The sequence below is a fragment of the Hylaeus volcanicus genome, chromosome 5 (assembly GCF_026283585.1).
Source record: "Hylaeus volcanicus isolate JK05 chromosome 5, UHH_iyHylVolc1.0_haploid, whole genome shotgun sequence".
Lineage (NCBI taxonomy): Eukaryota > Metazoa > Arthropoda > Insecta > Hymenoptera > Colletidae > Hylaeus > Hylaeus volcanicus.
In genome coordinates this window covers 29,509,654-29,528,739 of record NC_071980.1, presented here as the reverse complement: position 1 = coordinate 29,528,739, position 19,086 = coordinate 29,509,654, and the positions used below count along the sequence as shown (strand labels likewise).

The window sequence follows — 19,086 nt, the reverse complement described above, 5'->3', positions numbered from 1 at the left end:
TAAAAGTGAATCCATAAAAGTGCGCGTCATGAATGCATAAAATAGCGAATAAACCCCATCGTGGAATATTTCTGCTTACTTCTTTCCTCGTCCCCGTTCGCGCGGGATATACACAGTGGCTCGGCAAAGTATTCCAACTTCAAAACCAAACTGTTTTATACACGAAACAATGAAGTTGCGTTGCGATTTTCCGAACACTTTTATTGCGGTTCAGACTGTGGAAAAACACCTCGCCAAACCTCGTTGGCTGGCAAATCCGCCATTTTTGGCATTTCAACGTAAATTAAGCAACTTTCTACTGGAAAATAATAGCATTTTCGTAGAGTAAATCAAGAAATTTTGTCCCTAAAAATATTCTCATTTAACTCTGACTAACGCTCTAATTAAAATTCTTTAAAAATTGTTACAATTTCCTCCCCTTTTGATATATTCGATTCAAAGGCCCTGGAATACTTTGGCGAGCCACTACGTACGTACGCGCGGGTCGACACCCTTTATCGTCGTCGACGTCGCGTCGTAGCCACGCGATACCATCGATCGCGGATCTATCAAGTTTCACGCGCCTATCGGCACGGCGTGGCACGGTGTCGACGTCGAAGCTCCAGCCTCTCAGTTCCCTTCAGAACATTCAGCATGGCTAGACCATCCGAGAACCCTGGCATACGCTACACTCCTTTGACAATTTACTCCTCGACATCCGATTCGCGAGACTTATTGGCACTCTCGTTTCTTCGCGCTCCGAAGAATTTTCATCGAGCAGCAATGGCGTCGTTGACGGGAAAACGTTCTTAAGCGCGGCGTGCACTTAACTCCGGATAAGTGCAATTTTCTGCTATTTCTTTGACTCGACGTTACGATTTCCCGTTGCATTTTTGTTTCGCTGCTCCTCGAGGGCTAGCGCGTGCTTGGACACTCCGAGAGAAGACTTTGAGAATTTTTTGTAAAGGGACCATTAATTTTTGAAGGAAATCTCTTTATATGAAAGTTTATGGACGATAATTTAAAACAATTTGTAACAATTTCATCTTCAAAAATTGACCGAAATCGAATTGTTTTCCCGTAAGTGAAACAGTCGAGCTGAATTCAGTCTTCTCCGCGATGGGGTATGAACCTCGAGTCAAACTTGATATAAAATACCGCATATTCGCGTGGGTATTTCCATAGACATAGTGGGCATGTGCGAACTCCCGCGTTATTCGCGGCACGTCTGCCGTATGCACATATTGCATTTCTGCGTAGGGGAGACGAGTACGGTTGGGGGATGACGCAGGCAAGGGGCGCGGAATCGGGCTCTTTTCGAGCTAAGTGCAGCACAGCCCTCGAAGCGGCCGCGTCTCGTTTGCCGTTTTGCAGCGCCGCAGCCGTTCGAACCGTGAACTCTCTGGCTTGTTGAACAGCCCCTGGAATCTTCATGGAAATTACATCGTTTTCGAGGATCGATCGACGATACTGTGCCACTCTGTACGACCGTAAAAACAATTATATAAGTAAGAGTAATAATACGCAAATTTCCTTGGAGATGTGTACGAGTGAAAATATTTTTCTTACCGTTCGAGGTACATGTAAATGGTGTGTAAAAGGAAAAGTCTGGACTTGGGTTAACATCCTCGGAATTAAACCCAAAAGAAGACATTCGTTTTGGAGCAATTTGACGCCATATTCCCCTTAATACGGTCAGGATTCGAGCCGAATCTGGTGACGTTTTCGTCGCTTTCATTCGACGATAAGAGATCCGCAAACTCTTGGAAACTTTTCCCGAAGCTGGATAAGTATTCAGCCGGAGGAGTACAGAGCGCTGTTCCCTTGAGGGGGTATTCTCATTGCCGAATGGAGAAGGTGGGTGTTCTTGGGGAATTTTTTCCTAGAAATGCATAATAATTTCCAATTTTATTATATTTTCACACTTTCTCACGTCGAGTTAGTGTGACTTCGAACGTATACATTATATCTACTATCGCCTCAGATATTTTTTAGGAAAATTTATTTCTCAGTTTTATAGAGTCAACTCTGAGGAGGGCCAGGACCGAAAATGTTGAGACGTTAATAAATTAATCAAGGATGCGTCGACTTGTGTAACTCCGTAGCCTCGGAATATCCTCGGGAAAAAAGTGGTCGTCGATCCAGCGCGGTTTGAAAGGATTCCTAAGAAGCAGCGCGCTAGATAGCGCGGAATTAAGTTTCACTTATCGTTCTTTCATCGGCGAATTTTTTCCCCGTGCCGATGTTTCCTTTCTTCGAGCACGGTGGATATTAGCGACGGCGGAATAAACTAAACGATAAGACTTCGCCGTCGCTAACGACCTGGCACAAGCGCGTCGCTGCCAACTCCGTAAGAGACGCCCTCAACGACGTCAGAGAGCTTGGGGGGGAGTTGTAAAATATGAACGGACGTGAAGAGGGGACGGAGAGCAAGAGGAGGAGAGGGTTTCTCCTCGCTTCCGTATTTTATACCGTGGTTTTCGTATACATATATAAAGTTCGCTTTATCTACAACGGCCGTGCGCTTCCGCGTAGCGAAGTCAACGAAGGAAAGGGGATCGAGATGTAAACGCAGAGGCTCGTCGACTGGGGATTGCGGAGGGTTGGGTCGCTCGAGTGGCGTTTTAACTGTTCGCTCCGCCAAGTGAATCTAAAGATCTTCCCCGCCCCCCACCCCGTGGCAAATATCGCTCGAAATCTCTGAATGAGTCATTAAATTAAGGAGGTAGTCGAGCCTTAGAAATTAAAAAATCGATTCTCCTTTAACCTTTCATTTCAAGGGAAAATAAAAAAGGAAACGCCATGTGCTTTTTAACGTGGTTTGATTTCCATCTGGTAATGGACGAGGCAAATGGAGGGTTACAAACGTACAGTTGAAAACATCAAATCTACCATTTAATTTAAACAAATTTCTTCGGAATTAACCCATGATATAACCTACAAAATCGATGTCTTGGAAAAATGGAACTGGAACTATAGTCCACTGGCACACGTAAAAATCTTAAAACCGATTTTTCGGATTCCCCACGACACGAATGTTCCCGTGAGTTCAGCGTCGATCTTCGAGACGAATCGCGTCGACGTATCCGCGGCTCCGTCGCCTCGGCGTCGTGCGAATGAATTTCACGAATGTCGCGGAAAGAATTGGAGGCGAGGTGAAAAGCGTTTATGGCATTCGTGTCAAGATGCATCTTCCTGTAAAACGATCGGGGTCCCCATCATCCTATCCCCTTCAGCGCGCGCCTAGTGTAGAGGTATACGCGTCCCGAGGCTTTTCACGTCGCCTTCCGCGGATCAACCGATCTCGTTCTCCCTTCTCGGCGTATACTCGATACAATGCAGTTCAACTTTAATATATCACCCGTATTACCAGCCACTGGAAGAGGACTAGAGCGGGGCCTGACAAAGAAGAAATGGCATAGGAGGCAGCGAGACGCGTTGAAAACGGTGAGCACAACAGACGGTGGAATGCAACGATGAACTGAAATCGACAAAGATCTCCCGAAAAGACCCGTTTCGCGATAAATAAATAAGAAAAGGGGCAATATCGACGTACCTTCCATCTCGAGAATTCCCCTCGGCGCGCGGCGCGGCGCGGCGCGGCGCGGCGCGATGAATGCAAAGGAGAAGCGACCGAACCAATAATGCGGCGGAGGATAGGAGTTCCCGCAAACTCCGAGGCGTGTCAATCGTTCGCCTCTCAGACCTGGGAGTACCAGACGAAACAGATGAATTCGGAAATTCGACGAACACGACTGACAAGGGAACGCGAAGATCTTTCGAGGGAGGAAACATCCTCAAGTATGAGAGCAGTGATGGACGTTATTTGGATAATAGATGAAATTTTATTCGTTCTCTCTGTATTTTTTCATTCGAAGCTGCTTTTCCTAGGTAACATGTCTTTATTCGTCACTCGTGGGATGAAAACTAGTTCGAGTTATGGAATTGAACGTCGTGTAGTAACGTGAAACGATACGACTGCAAATGATTTTTTATCAGCGTTTCGAGGGAAGGGGGGAAACCCTAGCAGAGAAAACGTTCGAGAGTAATCGGTTGGCCGCAGAACGAACTCGGCGGACGATGAATATTAAAATTTTGCGTACACTACGCGCTGGTTGTTGCGGGTTTCCGAGGTAAAACGATAACAGCGTCACGGTTGCGGCGAATCGACCGCGTGCAATATAAATAATTCAAACTTGCGTTATGTCTCTTTTTGGACAAGAAGTAATAGTTTTCCTCGATAGTTTTGAAGCCTTTCTAATATGAACAAAACTCGAAAGAAGTTTACTTTTAATCCATTAATGACAATTTTCATCCCCTCCCCCCTCGTACAAAGAATAATTTTCTAATCTCAATCAAGCTGTTATTTATTTTTCTTTCACTTATTATACCAAAAAGCCCCACCCTTCGACTGCCAAAACTTTAATTTCGAGGCCTCCAGTCGATGACCTGACCACGTGTCTTTTTCACCTATAGCATAATGCGCCACTGCGCCAAACAGAGGGACGACCGAGCCACGGAATACAAAAATCGTTGGCGCAGCACGCGGAACAGGGATCGGAGAGGAAATCGTGGAAATAGTTGAGCGCAGTTACGATAAAAGGTCGAGCATAATTCCGGGGGTGGTAAACTCGAGAGCCGATACTGATACATTGCGCGTTGCTTTCTTCACGCATAAACGTGGCCCATTTTTCCTTTCGTCCGGGAAACGCGGCTGTTTGCACCGGAAGGGTATCCCTGCAATACGGGTTGATTTCAATTAAGCATTTCAATCTCCCCAACCCCGTCGAGATTTTGTTCACCCCTCGCGCCTCTGACGTTCGCATTCATCGCGACCTTTGCACGTGCGCGAGAGTAGAGCGCTGAAAATACGAGGGTGAGTCGAAAAATGAAAACGTCATATTCATTTAAATGTACGCAATAGGGGTGTTTAAATGGAGGTATGCATATATTCCATTTATTTATGATCGAGGAAAAATCTTTTTTGCTCTCAAGTCGGATAGCATTCCGTGCTAAGGTTTTTCATAACCAGCCTATTCCTATCTAAACTCGGCTAATTTATAATTGAAATGAAATTAGACAAGGGTTCGATAGGGAAGTGACACTTTTCCCGCAAAACATTTGCGCAAGAAAACGACAAAACCAACGCGGAAAGAATTATTTTAACGAGATTTGTCGCGTTCAGGACGTTTCAACGCTGTTTCAGCAAAAGGATAAATTCACGGAGATTGAGTTTAAAGAATGTAAACGTCGGAAGAAACAGAAGGTACTTCAGGATCGAAACGGCCGACGAAGTTCGAGGTACGAAAGTTGTCTTTGCTCGATGCGCCTTTTACCCGCCACGGAGACGAGTTTTTCCGTCGCAACGCGGAGAGGTTACGGAGACGTAAAAGCGAGTCAGTGAATAGTTGAAAATTACGGTGAACTCGTCTGTGAGAAGAAACGCAAACCCCTCCCCTCGCGTCCCTTCGTTTTCGCCCAGTTTCTTTTCGAGAAACCTGCCATCCTCTCGAACCAAAATTGTTCTTCCTTTTTTCCTATTGATAGAAAATAATAACAATTTCTTTGAAATAAATTATTTTAATTGAGAAAGGTCTGAAGCGAAAAACCCCACTAGTAATCGAGCACCAAATTGGCTAAGTAATTCAGGTAAATTAATTTCTTTTAGGTAACAGATTCGAGTTAACATAGGTCTCGACTATGTCTGAACTAGATTCGCGTTAGATCTGGTTGCCACATTTCAAAGCGCGATCTATTATTCCTACTATTAGTACGAACAGAAATTAGTAGCAAACAGCAAGACAAGATGTATCTCGAGTGTCCATCGAATGAGGAATGGGAAACGCAACGATCCAGTTGCGGACGATCGGATTTCGATCACTAAGAGAAGAGTCGAGGCACGCGTTAATTACCGCCAGTTTCGACGTTCTCGTTCGGTAAATGGAGTCTCGAATATAGCGAAACGCGAACGAAAAAGGGAGACAGAGAGGTTGAATGGGGCCAAAAGCTGCTCGTTCCTTGCAGCCGTTTACAATTTATAATCGTATTAAATGGATAGAGAAAACTCACCGTTCGCGTAGCCCCGGTTCCACCAGAGCAAGCCTCTCTCTGCCAGCAACTCGAATTCTGCGAGACAAAAAGAAGAGGAAATTTAGTTTGATGAAGGCGAGGGGGTGGGCGAGATATCTCGGTCAAACCGCCAATCGCTGAAAAACAGAACACGTAATACCCTGAATGATTGCGCTCCGTCCGCGATTTGGCCGCTACCTCTATTATTTCGCAATATTTTTCTATAGCGTAATCAAATATTTCATTCCAACGATTTGCGTCGCACCGCCGCGAGAGCAATTTCTCATCGCCAATTTACCCGTGCTCCACATAACCTCTAACGACTGAAACTCGTTAAGGTATTGTTAACAACTATAACTTATACTTTACGGGCGAGAAGCAAATGCTTTTTAAGGAAGAAATATTAAAGAGCGATTAATTTCAAATTTTGTTGTACGTTTAACACACTCCGAAGTAGATTCGGGAAGTTTTTGATGCATCTTTGCAGCGTTTTCTTTTCGGTCTCTCGATAATTCACGAAACAAAAAAGCAAGCTTGTCGTCGCGAGAGTAAAATATTGCCCCAGCGTTTCTTAACCACGCTAAACGGGTGGCCCTCCAATTTCATTTGTCGCGAACAAAAGATCATTCGTGGCTGTGGTAATCGCGGCGACTCGACGTCCTTTACGTTTCCGCTTGAGCATCCAACTGATTAAACCTCCGCCTTTAGCACGACTTCCCCGCACGGAACTGTACTCGAGAAACGTTTTCAGACAAGAGTACGTCGCTCGGGGAATAATTTTACGTAGCAAACGTCCGTAAACACGCGCGTCTAATTAAAAACGAAACGAAAGGGAATGAAAAATAAACGGATGGTGAGCAGCCCTGAGTCTGGGGCGATTTTATCGTCTCTTCGCGCGTGAAATGTACGATTAATCCGATCTGGCTGGGGATGGGAAACCATGTCAAGGTAATTATTAAGATTATTCTATTGGTATTAATTAAGAACGACAAGAGGATTATAAGATACGAGTGTAGAGTACTAACGAGTGATGAAAGAAATATATAACAGAAGGTAAAAACCTAAAAGTGAGTTTAAAAATAAATATTAAATAATGTAAATTAAACAATGAAACCAATAGAAGAATGGAAGGGGCTGAAAAAGGTGACAATTAAATTCCAGCATACTAAAATTGTTAAATTACAACTGACTCTACGATTGGACCCTCTTTTCTTTTCAGTGACGGCAATCCAAGCTCCAGTCGCTTTAAAAATCCCTTCCAACATTCTTTGGACGCCTGTTAAATAGATTTTTCTTTCTCAGCAAAAGCTGCTGGAAGCTTTTGAACGGTCACGAGACAGAAAACGACCAAGGCGGAAATCCTCGTGAAAACGGTAGGTGCATCCGGCGGCTGACGGATCCTGAAATCCCCTCGACGGAAATCTTTCCGCGATAGAATATCCAGCCGACGTCGACGACCGATTAACATCGACCTAGCCTAAACATCGAAAACAAGACCTGTTCGACAATTTTTTATTCCATCTCTAAGAGCAATTGCCAATCCCTGATTTCTTTTAATTTGAATAAAATGGAATTAAGTGGCCTTAAACTTTTTTTTCTTTCCAGTGATCCACTTTAAGCGAGTTTGGAAGCCACCGGAAGCCAAGTTTCCCGTGTTTCCTCCGAGGACTGTGCGGCGTGATTACAGCTTGTAATGTTGCGTGCTCTTGGAGATTAATTTCCCTACTTGAAGGCAGCATTATCCATTCAAAATGGCCCCGGTGTGCTCGGCGCAACGAAAATCATATTTGAGCGAATGTTGCACGGGCGCACGGGCCAGTAGACGCGAGGCGCGCGTTGTAATTCATTTTGCTCATTCATTATGGAGTTTAATACCGGTCGCGTCGGGAGCCCATCATAAATTAAGTCCCCTCCCCTCTTCGACTGTCCGTACCGAAACGAATGAACTCACGGAATGCGACGAGGACTGACGGAATCACGGATCGGAATTTTTTTTCCCCTTGACGAGTCTCTCAATTTTCAGACGTACCACGATCGATAGACCAACCATCCCGACCAACCCCCTTACAGCAGAGTCCGGCGAGAGTTTGCTTCCGACCTTTTATCTCCGTACACGCGTGCGTCATTAAAATGCACAATTTGCGGCACGCACGGAATATCCGATTACGCGGCATCGGCCGTTCAAATCTTTCGACGAATCGATCGTGTTGATCATATACATATGTATAACCATGCTCCTGGATAAAAAGTTGCAAATTAATGTTATTGATGATAATCGACTCATTTTTGATCGCCAGTGATGGTACGAATGGACTCGAACGACGATTTTGGGACAGCCTGTATAGTCTGCGCCATATTCACGGTTAGACGACGCCGACGTTCGCACACTCCGCGAACGCGTATCCCACGAGAGGGCACGCGAGAAGGGCCCATTAAGAGGTGGCAGCAGCTAGTTTTCCTGTCGTTTCTTCGCGATACCGCCGCCTGGCAAATGTATTACCCTCCCTTTAATTACACGCGTTACTTAGACTCGTTAATTAGACTCTACCCGAGAATTAGAAAACCGGCGCGGGCGGAGCCATTGCATGCGAGTCATTGCGAACGATAAGTGCCCCAGCCACGCGATATTTTTGCCAAATGATACTGTCCTGATTTAGAGGGACGCGTTACACTCGTGCGGCTAAATTAATATCGAACGCTCGCGAGACCGACAGAATTTTCATCTCGTGCTTCGCTACTTTACTAAATACCGGGAACTTTAATCCGTGAGCCTGGATTCTCGCTGTAAACATTTTCGAAATAGGAAACACCTTGAAGAAGACTTTCGATTACAGTGCTAAAATCGAGATAAATCGTTAAATATTCTTTTGCCTTTACTTCGAAGGCTGAGGAGGCCTCTTATCATTTGACCGTAGCAGTATTTTTCCAAATAACCAAACAAAATAATATTTTCTATATATTCCACTTGCTTGAATCTAAAGTTGCCTCGACATACCTGTAATCGAGTCCACGAAGATGCAACTAGAAAAATACGCTTTTTACTCCCTTTTTATCTAATCTCTCGTCTGTTCTAGTACACCGTGAAACGCGCCGATATACAAGTCCACGGAAACGCGATTCCACGTCGACGATATCGTTCCCCTTCTTCGTGGCTAGCATTCCGAGGAAGTGGATCGCGAGAGACCCAAGGGGAAATACCGGTGGACGGGTGCGCACTCGAGTTCGCTGGACGCAGAATCCATCGCGGTTCGAGCGCATGGAAGTCAACGAGGTCCCATCTCGACGCATAAAAATTTGTATGCATTTATTCGGGATCCGTGGACGGAAAATGGTAAGAGAATCTAACGAGAGAACGCTTCAGCGGTATCGAGGAGCGATTCAAATCAGGGAATTACGCTAACAACCCGAGCAGTCCAACCTTCCCAGTCCCCCAGACCCTCGAGAGAGGCAACGTGCACAAGTACGGTGGTAGATTGGTCGAAAATCATCAACCGATCAAAAATGTTAAATCGTCGTAGAGCGTGGAAATTCGCGCTTCGAAGGGAAAAGTGTCTTTAAACGACCTGGAATGGTTTAATATTGAACTATTCTACGGAAAGGGGATAGTAAAAAATCGGTGCTTATAAAAAATTGATGATTCTTTGGACGTTAACTCTTCGATAGAGGTAATATTTAGAGGTTCCGGGGTCGAAATCACCTGTTGGAAGAATGTTAAAGCATAGTACAGCGTGAAAATTCCCATTTCGAAAATAAGGGTGCCCCTAAACATCCTGAAACGCTGTAATATTGACGCTAATAATTCGTCGCTTATAAAAAGTTAACGTTTCGTTGTACCAGCCATCGAGAATATTAATAATTTCGCACGTTGGGGATAAATCCGAGATACAAAGGCCAGAAGTTTATCGTGAAAATCGTAAGAGAGAAGACTAAGCCAGGATTTGAGCGTATATCATAACCGGGGCCAGGAAAAAAGTTTACCACCCATTGCTAGGAAATATAACACCCCCCATGGTACAACGAGAATCCTGCGGCGAAACGGCACTGCCGCTCGTAGGTCCACATAACTACTTGTTATATCATGCAAGCAGCCGTGATAAAATACAGAGAAGACCGTTAAAATTTTTCCCGCGCGTATCCGCCCCGAGGAGTACACGCTTCTTTTTTCCTTTTCGCGGAACGAAACGTTGTCCTGGATATAATTTTGCGTATAGATTATTCCAGTGCTCGCGAACGTGTTTACATGGGGCGAGTACACCCCTTTCGAAAATACGGACCGTGTTTCACAGTGTCACGGAAGAAATGTACGTGCTTCATAATTTAGGAACATCGTGTATCGTTGTGTATCTTGGGTATTGTGCTTTTTTCAGTATCAATTAATACATTTGTCAGAGAATTTAGGCTTTATACCAGGGAATTTTCTTTGTGTGCATTGCGTTACTCACAATGCGAAATTCACAATTCGAAAGCTTTTTAATGGTATTTTCCATTCCCACGAAAAATACCATTAAAAAGCTTTCGTCGGAAACGAAACATGATGAAGTCGTTGGGAACTGGAGAGTTCAAAAGTTTAATGATTGAAATTTCATGGTTCGAGAGAAATGGTTCCTTTCAAAATTATTCTAATCTATGCAAAAGCTTCACCCCACGGGAATAGTTACTACATCTAGAATCTTACCCATTTTCATACAAAAATTACACAGTTCACAGATCAATGCACCAAGTTTAAGATGTACTCGACAATTTTCCATAAAAGGGATTTCCTCGGCTAAAATAAAATTTCCAAAACGATTCTCACGTATCGTACTCGCGCATACTTCAATGGAATTAGTCGGCCCGCTTTGATCGTCGAGTCCGCGGGACGAAATCGCGCGTGTCGCGACAAGCGTTTACCTGCTTTCTCTCTCCGTGAACTTGAAATCGAATTACACGGGCTCACGCACACGAGCAATTCGCTCTTACGCAATTCCGCGTAATTCCAGACGCGGGAATACAGGCTACGACCGACGTCGGAGCCAAGACCGTGAAATCCACGGAACCCGCACCGACGACCAACTTGCAATCTTATTGTCTTTGTTTGCGAATACGAGCAATTCAACCTGCAACGCGATTCAGGGATTTTTTCCCACGTCGCAACTCGTACTCGAATGGAGAACACGCGCAGGACATTCCAGCCAAGTGACACGATTCTAGAAAAATTGACACGATTTAATGAACTTCCTCACTGGTTCATCGATTTATAAACCAATTTTGTTTAAAAATTCCATGCAAGCTTGTCCACGGCGATTTGCCATAATTTCATACACTTCCCATTCTGATAAGACGTTGCCAATCACTGATTTCTATACACGGAGACGAAGATCGTAACCGAGTTAGATCCATACAGCCCCTACAAAGCCCAGGCTCTTACACTAGATTAGTTTATCGACGCGCATGCTCTAATTAATGAATCGCGTAGCGCGCGCGCCTTGGCTCGAGCGAAATCGAATCAGAAGTGTCGGAAGAAATAAGAGAAATAGATGAAACTGATCAAGTGGGAGTTATCGCGGCAAGATATTCCCCGGGGCATCAACCATTAATGTCCAGGGATGATTCATCACTTCTGGAGAGTATCTTTGCTGGTAATCATGGGAGCTGAAATTCAGTCCTCTTTCCTCAATTTCTATCTATGAAACCGAAACAATTTTATTACTTCTAGAATCTCCATTGCTTCCCTTCGATCCTCTCTTGATCTATTATTTATGTCGTGTAGGAATAAATTGCTGCGCCAAAAAATTGCAATTGCGGGCAAACATCGTACGACCACGCGTAGCACGAGAACCGATTAAGCCAAAAAAAAAAAAAAAAAAAATACTCGAGTCTCTGATACACGTTACTTTTTTGCAAAAAGTGTCGATTCTTCTTTCGCGGCGCGACGTGCTTCATTTCTGAAGCGAACGCGTCGGTTACGTAATTGCGCGGGCCACACGCGCCAGCGGTCTCGCTAATTATGAGACCTGGTTGAATGGAAGCAAAGAAAAGGACCGTGAACAGAAAAGGGAAGCCCACCCCAGGGGTTGAAAGATGCGCCCGGAATATACTGTTCATATATCTTCCGCGCGTTGCGCACAATGCACGCCACGCAATTCCCACAGGCATCGCCGCATCCTGAATTCTCACAGCCACGAGTGCGTTCACTCCGTCCTCGAGGAGTCGTCGACCGTTTCTCTCGACACTACGAATATCTGATATCGTCCATTGATCTATGCCAGTGACGGTCAACCTTCGTCGTTACCAGACGCAATTAAAGGATTCAGCTAACCAGATTTTCGAATTTCCTGCTGCACCTATGACGTTTTCAACCCTTTGAGCAAAAAGGAGAATCATTCCTTTATTCCTTTTTGATTTGTGCTTTGACTGAAAAGAATATGATTCTTCCTAGTAATATTCACCAAGAGATTCAAGTGAGATATTCTCTAATTTTTTATACATAAATGAAAGATGTTATTCTATCCTTCACCTATACCAAAGTACGAAATCTGTCTGTCTTTATCCTTGACTTTCCCTGATTCTCGGAGTGCCTTAAAGTGCTCCCCCCCCCCCCCCCTCAGAATTTAAATTGCGGTTCGCCATGCGTTGGTGAGCAAGCGTAGCGCATAGGAAAAGATTGGAAAATCCTGTGAGCTCGTGTGCAAACCGCAATGTATTTAGTTTTAGGATTCCAGGGTCCTCGAGATCTCTCCACCCTCTGTTTCTTCTGAAACCAGCAGAGACAACATTTTCCCAACACGCTTCTTATCCACTCGACAAACGCGTAAACACCACACACTACCAACAACGCGAGCAAACACGTGGAATATTTATCCAACAAGAGTGCGGTACTAAGTTGTTCCGAAACTAACATAAATCAACTAATAATGTAATATAGTACTAGACAGGCCAAAAATGAACTCGTTACTCGTTAAAAAATAGAGACAGTAGTACAGAATAAATCATAATTAAGAATGACAATGACAAATATAACGTGTTCGCAAACGAAAAAGAAAAAACCGTAGATCGAGGGTGCGAAATTGTGATATTACAGAATTCACGGGGCGTAAAATGAGATTTATGGTTTTTCCATAGACAACTGGGTTTTCGAGCGGCAATTTCGTCGAAGCAGGTAATCAGTAATGCAGATTTACGGTAACGTAGGTGCAATCGCGCACGGTTTCCGATAGACGTAAGCGATAGTAACGCCGTGTCCCGCGATGCATTAACTGCAGCTGCCGCAACGCGTCTGCACAGGACGGACTAGGTCCGAGCCATTACATTATGCACATGTGGGTCACATAAATACATCGATCTCATTGGTCGCCGATAACATTCGGACCGATCCATCCGATCGACGTCAGTGGCAACGCTACAGGGAACTCGGATGTCGTGCTCTTGGAAGACGTTCAAATCTCCTGATATTCCGCGACGAAGAGACCAACTGCGACGAAAATATTTACATTAGACCCAACGATATTCTGCTTCGATTTATTCATTCGGATGAACCGACAGGAATTTAGGAATTAAAAGAATTTAACAATTAGAACCTGTAAACAAAAGAAACATTGCTACACAGTGTTTCCTCGTTACTCGTCATTCCAAGAGAATCTCGCCCTTTCCTGGTCTAAGATACACTTGTCTGAATGTTCTGAGACTTGTATCGAAGTGGATGGAGCCGAAGTTGGTAACTAAACGAGTTTCTCGCTAACAAACCCAGTGGCGCGAAAGAATGTCGCTGACAGTCAAGGCTTACAGGGGAATCATTGCAGAAGCTGCGTTAATATTGTTCCGAAGTTCGTGTCGCGCGATACAACGACGAAGAATGTAGGGGAATCGAGTGTGCAGGGGAGAACGGTTATCCAATAAATTCGAACGATAAATTTCAAATCTCCCCCAGCGTTCCTGGGAATTATTTCTGTGCGGGGTATCGACTAAACCGTTAACTATTACAATAAAGGAAGCCTGGGACGCGTGTCCGCCGAACGATTATTTTTGACGTTTAATCGATAAGCGAACTGCGGGTAATATCAGCCTGGGGAGGTTTATTCTCCGAAATAAATTAACAGCCATGAACACGTCACAATACTTTCCAACATATCGCGTCGAATATAACTGGAGACTATTAGAAAACGAAACAAATATATTCCACGGTATTTATTATCTCGTTTCTCGTGCGTCATTTGTAATTCAACGTTTCATTACCGATATGATTTTTCGTCGTACTAGTGTTATTGTAAAGTAGTAGCCTGGAAATTGGCCCCACGGTGGAAAGCGAGCTTGACTTCCGAACATTAACATCATTCGAGTTCCGAATAGTAACAGAAAACAACGAAGAACAAACACAGTTCGGAGCTCGTAATACAATCTTTCCTATTAGGATACGAAAATGGAGAGCGCGTCTAGCAGAGTCGCGCTCGCCGTTTATTATTATTAAGCTGCATAATGGGTAAATAACAAGGTTGAAATAATACTTCTCTCGAGACTGAGAAATACGCAGCCAGCGAAGTTGGCGCGCTGAATGCACTTTCCTCTCCCGGCACTCGGTAAACAATCGTTAATGAGATGTCGGAATACGTGTATAAGGTAGCGGCGGTTCCAGTGCCTTTATTAAGATAAGTTCCGGGAACGAGAAATCGCTTAATTTAATCAACTGGAATTTCATAACGCGATCGTGTTTGCGAAGCTGAGTGCCCGTTGCGGGCAGCCCGATTAACCCTCGCGACTTCTGGACGGGGATGGGCAACACTTTATTCGAATAACAGAAGACCAATGAAACCAACCACGTAATTCGTTTTATTTAAATGCTATCGAACGAAAGTTTCATCAAGACCTTTCGAGACTTTCATATGTTTCAATAATTGAAATAATGAATTAGGTACAGAAAGAGATCTCGATTGAAATAATAATAACATCGGAAGACTCGAGGATCCTTTTCTTTGGGAACGGGAAAAGAAACGTTCCAGCTCCCCCCGGATCGTTCCCCCTGGGAGAGTGGCCGAGGTAAGAAGAGAGAAGCTGCCAACGGCCAAAGAAAGGGCGGAAGGCAGCGAACACTCGACAACTTGTGGATCGTTTCATTATCTTGGAGTGGTACTCGCGCGCAACTTGTAAAGTTTGCCGCACGGATTCGGGCCATCCGACAGAGCAGAATAATCATATTACCCGGGCCGCGAAGCCTTTGGCAGCCACCCTCTTGACACGGTCCTGGCTAGGCATCCGCGAATCTCGACGCAAGATTCCTATTCGCCACCTCGGATATCATCGGTGTAAATAGCTCCTTGCTTTGTGACAGTGGCGCGCAACCTCCTCGCTGGTAACAAGAAAAATAACTGGACTGAAGGGTAGAGAGAAAATAAAATCAAGAGGATGTAAGTAATAAGAAGGGGGAATAAAACAACAGGAACAGATGGAAAGAAAAATTGAAAGAAAATAATGGAGCCAGGTACTATATAAAATTAATACCGAAACCATGCACTTCCAGTATCAGTTCGAACTAACAAAATATCTCATGGAAACCAGAACGATACTTTACAGGACATTGCGCATCACTGCTCGAAGGCGACTATATCCAACGTTCTGAATACGGGCCGGGTATTATGCTCGCAGCATTCATCCTTCCGTATCTTATCGCGCCTATCTTATTGTTCCGTCGTAATCTGGACGGACGGGGACGTTGTTTGTTTTAATCGAACGAGGAGATGGGAGCGAAGTTGGGAAAAGTCGGAAAGATTAATACGCGAAAGGACAATGATACGCGCCAAAGGATACAGGGCGTTTTCTTCGATCTATTATATTAAATTAGCGGAGGGGATCGAGTCCTTTTTCATGCTTCGACTCTGGTCGGGCATGATCGGTCTGCTGGACCGCTCTCGACGGATCCCTCGTCCTGAATTCTGTGCAAGAGTGAAGGTAAATTTGTTGTGCACTTCAAGACCGGTTATGACGTAATATAGTAATGGATGCGACGTCGCTGTTGACTTTGGGAGTATTTAGGTCTTCGGGAAGGGCTCGAAAATCTTTGGGGGACGTCGCGTTTCTCTCTCTTTCTAAATAAGATATCTTTCAAAATAATAGCACTCGTTATGGAATAACATAGTACATAGTCTATGCAAAAAATAGTGTTTTCAACTTTGGGATAAAAGCACTCCGAAGAGGATAAAAAGGCTTGGAGACATCGTGCAAAATGGAGAGAAGAATCGTCGAACCCCAAGTTGCCCCTGACAAAGTAAAAGCGAAGAAACTTTGCGAGGAAAGTAGAAGAAAGAGGTTGGGGAATGAGTGGACGAAAAAACGACGCCATGGGCGCGGTTACACGTAATTAAATTTGCAACTGTTAATCGAGTTCCGACGAATCGATACCTAGCGAGCACCGCAGATGCAGCGATAGGTGCAAAAGAGAGAGCCAATCGGAGCCAAAGGGTTCGGGACAGCGGACCAGTCGCGTCGATCAATTAAATCGGGACAAACAAACGGGCCAGACGAGAGGAAACGACAGTTTGAGAAACTTCTAATTGGAAATGACCGTGACAATGACCAAGAGTTGCGCGCCAAGGGAAAGGAGGGCTGGGAGCGTAAAAGGTGACCCTCGTTCCTCAATCCTGTAATGACGCTCTTCCTGTGCCCTTCTATTGGTTCAATCGGTCAGGTCCAAATCGTCCAAAAAGTCACACGATCAACCGCGACAGAGGTGACCAACTCAGCTTTAGCCATGATTAAAAATAAAAAAAAATTAGGGTAGAGTATTCTTCCAAGCTACTTGAAAATTTATCTCTCTCTAGTAGATGGTATAGAATCACCGAGGGCCACAAAATCTAGGAGCCTCAAAGTGGCATTTAAACACAAATTAGGTTGGATTTCGTTATCCAACTAACTATTAAAGGGCTTTTCCTAATTTCTATTCTACCGTGTATTACCATGACTGTGCAACGTACCTAAAAAAAAAAACCAAGAGTGCAGTGTGAATACGAGCGTCGAGTTTAGAGAAAAGAACCACTGGTCTACAAGCCGATTTTCGTCGTTCCGCTCTTTCGAGTCCGTTTGCTACCATAAGACCGGAAACTCGAATCATTAGGGGGCGTGGATCGAATGGGGGGACCGGACGGGTCGAAATAAAGGCTCGGCGCAGAACGGCGTGATCGCGTCCTCCTGGCGCGCAATTTAGGCACCGTTCCATAGCCTAATCGCTTCATCGAGCGGTTATACTCGAGCCATCGCGGCCCATTGAGGACAATGTATGTATGCAAACACGTTTGCAAGATTGATGACACGCGAAAGATGTATTACAGGCTGCGCCCGCGCCCCCCGTAATCAATTGACCTTACAACCAGCTCGATCCACGGTAGAGTGCAACGAACGTACCCAGACCCGAGAACGGAAAGGGTGCGAAGGGTGCATAGCACGCGGTACGCAGACATGGTATTTTTCGCAAAAAAACCGAGGAATTTTTGATCGAAATGAGGTAATCTGAAAATTCCAGACGAATATTTCTAAAATGCAGAGGAAGAGGGTCAAGAAATTTTTCAGCCTAGAAGCAGAGTAGTGTCGATGAAGAGAAATGAAATGGCGTTTTTCTTGAAAATCACAAAATCCAGACGAATTTAACAGGTGGATTTAGAATTCCTAGATTAAATTCGGAGCAAAACGACGTTCACTGTGACGAAGGTATAGATTTTCTCTTGTCCCATGAGACGGCACCCTGGTAACTGCTTTAGCTACGGACCTGAGGGTATCGTCTAGCAGGACGATATTATCATATCGTCGATACCTTTGGCGTCGCCGCGATTCCTTCGGTGTGTACGATGCCAAAAGCCTTTCGCCTCTATAAATCTATCCCGTGCGTAAACACGTCGATGAATCTATTGCCATTTTGTAGAGAGATCGTCCCATACGATTCCACCTATAAATCTGTACTCGTGAAATGTCATACAGCCCAATATTGGCCAACTACGAGGAGGGCTGAGAACCTCCTTGTCGCAGGTGAAAGTTATTTTCGACCTTCTTCGTGCGCGCAATCAAGTCACCGGAAATGTTACATTATTATTAATTCGCAAACACCCTAAAGAACGCAAAGAATAGAGGTACATTTATTAGAGAGTTCAACAGAGTGTCGCAACCCTCATTAACCTCCACGCCAATATCGTCACTAGTTCCCATATTTCACGTAACGGAATAACAAAGCATTACAACTAACCCTTCGATCACTTCGCCACACGCAGATTCGTTAATCCCTCTCGAAAGACTTAACCAGCCAGCGTGGTCCAGGTTTACAGGATGCTTATCCGCGGCAGTTGATCGACTGTTATTCTTGTGAAAAAGTTTCGCGCGAAAATACGGTCGAGGGAACCCGACGTGCTCGCCAGCCGTAAACCTCCGCGCGTATGGGTTGTTTAATTAAGGTATCCAGGGCACGCGGCGCGGAAGCTGCTCCCAGTTTAATTATCTAATGGCTTTCGCGGCGAACTAATGCAGGTGACGTGCGGGTACGTCTGCATATTCGTCGATTGAGGTATGACGCTGTAGCGCTCAGCGGTATTAGTGTCGGTGTACCCAACAGAGATTTTCTCCGTTCGCTCGTAACTGACAGAGGGATTATTATATCGATAAAAATGGAGGCAACCCCGGCGCCGGCGGCACATGGACGAACAGAGGCGACGCTGGCGAAATGGGATCGCCTCGAAACCCGACAGTATTCGGCCGTTCCCCGCAAACAGACACAATCGTGGCCTGCTCAAACGGCCACGTTACAGATCTATGTTAATCCCACGGTACAAAGCGACCAGGGACGATCTTGCCGAGCGAGCTACGTCATTATCCGAGATCGAAACGGGATCAAAGGGACGCACCTAAGCTCGGTTTAATTGCCGAAGCGTAACGATACAGAAATACGTTCTCAGCGTTTGGAAAATGTTTTTCCATTCGCGTGACGAGACAAGGTACGTTAACCCTTCGAGGGAGAGCTCTAACTGTTCAAAGTGATCCCCAGCGTGAATAAAACAATGTAATATTATTATTTAGAAAGAAAAAATTTCT

General features: G+C 44.8%; 1 protein-coding gene across 15 annotated transcripts in view; it reads right to left on the bottom strand.

Moving 5' to 3' along the window:
* Window positions 1-19,086, bottom strand: part of LOC128877005 (protein turtle-like) — a 213,708-nt gene that overhangs the window by 167,424 nt on the left and 27,198 nt on the right. For all 15 annotated transcript variants that reach the window (XM_054123904.1, XM_054123917.1, XM_054123906.1 and 12 more), the window contains one exon: window positions 6,049-6,105. The gene's annotated coding sequence lies outside the window, so the exon portion shown is untranslated. The remainder of the gene's footprint in view (window positions 1-6,048; window positions 6,106-19,086) is intronic.